We start from the raw sequence: 2,405 nt of genomic DNA on the forward strand, positions 1-2,405 counted from the left end.
CTACCTTTTTTTTTTTACAGGCATCGCTCTCCCATTTCACCTGATCGTCCCGCCCGCCCGCCCGGGTTGCTCTTCGCCTCCCTTGCCCGGTCTCGTCCCCGCCAATCGTGCCGCAGCGTCGGTTTCTGTCCATTTGCTTCCCTGTTTGCTCCAGGGAACAGTCACGTCAGAGCCTGTTCCCTTGCCAGGGACTTCAGACAGCGATGCTGCGTGCGGCTGGGGGCTGAGCCTTTGCTTTCAGGCAGCCTCAGCCTCTCTTCTGGCGTCCTGAGACCCTGAGATTGGACAGGTTAAAAATTATTAGGAATTTTACATCGTATTTTTAGTTTATGGAGGGACATTACAATTCATCTTTCAAAGGACATGAGGCTGACTGAGCTGTTGGCTAACCTGATGTCCAAGCCCTTAACAATGACATAATATGCTGTCTTGTTGACCCTGGGGTGGGGAAGGATCATTCAGGATTACCTACCCCCACTAAATTGTAACAAGTCTGAGGAAGAATTGGTCTGCCATTTGAACTGTACATACAGACAGCAGTTTAGCAATGAAACTGGAGAGACAGCTGTGGGCAAGTTAAGTGTCATTATTTGAGTTGGAAGGATTTCTTAGGGTGATATCTTTTATTGGATGAGGATGTAGTTGGGATAAAGTTGTATCTTTCTCTGAATATATCAGGAAAGGCCAACTTTTGTAAAAAGTATTAAAGTATGTCATTACTAGAAGTGGTCAACAAGTCATTTTTAATATCGGATCTGACACATAGCATCTGCGTATGTCAGGATGAAGCCCTTAACATTACATTGGAGCATTTTTATAGTACTGACCAGGGTTTATATCAAGACCTAAGTAAAAATGTAATTTTAAATGTATTTAGTGTGGTTGGCTGCCAAACCCTAAGAAGCAAGTTTTCTATTAAACCCTAAATGGGCATTTTTAATTCACTTGAAACACAATTAATTTTGACTCCTTACATAGCTAAACTGAAACAATAGAAGACAGGCCTATACTGAATGAAAGTGTCAACACAGGGGTTTGGGGAGGAGATTGGGATTGCTCCATTGCAGCAGGAGCGAGAGCACTTGCAGTAAGGTCTGAAGGTTGGTTCCGGCCTTCACGACAAAATGACAGATGAAATTTGATGTTGGTAAATGCAAAGTGAAGCATGGGAGGAAAAACACCCCAAGATGCACGTACATGATGATGGGCTTTTGTTGTTGTTTTTTTTTTCAAACCCATTCACAGTAGTTGAATTCTGAATCTGGATGAGCCCTGGGTAGGGGAATGCCACTTACTGAGTTCCCCGTGTATGCCATCCACCCAGCTCATTGCCCGCATCACAGGTTCTCCTTGCAGTGCTCCCACCCCACACTGTTTCATGTGTGAGATATGAAAGGTGATCAGAAATGGCAACTGGTCAAACTCTTAAATCAGACCTAAGTGCAGGAGAAAGCTGCATACATGAAAGAATAAATTAAACACCCTGGTTTTGTGACAGAACAATTTTTTTTTTTATTTGTTCCAGTTGAATGGGCTGGGTACAATCCAGTTATATTTAAACTCTAGTTACATTTATCTAAGGCAATAGGGTAAATGAGATTGAAAACATTTCTTGTGCTACAAGACCTAGCTAGGTGATAGGTGTCCTTCATTTGCTAGTTGGCTGCAGTGGTTCCCCTGCTTTACCTCTGTCAGGTCTGTGTTGTGTCAACAGTAGGTTAGGTCTTATGTAGAGTTTAGTCTAAGGGTTGTATAGGATGTTGTGGATAAGGATGGGGATGAAGCAAGGGGTTGGACTAGATCACCTGTGGGTCATGACCTAAAAGTGGCTCGCAAGAATATATGGAAGGGTTGCAAACAAACTTCAAAAATGGATTCTCCTTTAAAGGACAAAATGTGGGGAAACCACCGGATGTCCCTTGCAAGCTGCCAGCCTGCCAGGGGCTACTAGGGGCCTCCATGCTCCATGCACACCACCCGCTGCCCCACACAGTGGGATGTTTTCTAAACTATTTACTGGGTGGGACTGGCCATCCATGTTTACAAATGCGCTCTGGTACAAATAAGGTTGAGAACCACTGGGCTGGACCTCTGGAGGCCCCTTCCTGCCGGAGGGCTCTGCTTTCCACGCTCCCTCCTACATGATAAGACATTAAAGGCTTCCAGGCAGAGGCAGGCTGTGGTCAGTCCAGGGATCCTGGTTTTCTCTGATTTAAAAAAAATCCCCAATTTTTGGTTTAAAAAAAAGTAAGCCCAAATTCACATTTTTCCATTATTAAAATGAAACACCTCTCTCTATATAGATATGGATATATAGATATAACTATATCAATATCTATAGGGATGTTTCATTTTAATAATAGGAAAATGTGAATTTGGGCTTACTTTTTTATTTTATATATATA

This window comes from Alligator sinensis, unplaced genomic scaffold, assembly GCF_000455745.1.
Source record: "Alligator sinensis unplaced genomic scaffold, ASM45574v1 scaffold73_1, whole genome shotgun sequence".
Classification (NCBI taxonomy): domain Eukaryota; kingdom Metazoa; phylum Chordata; order Crocodylia; family Alligatoridae; genus Alligator; species Alligator sinensis.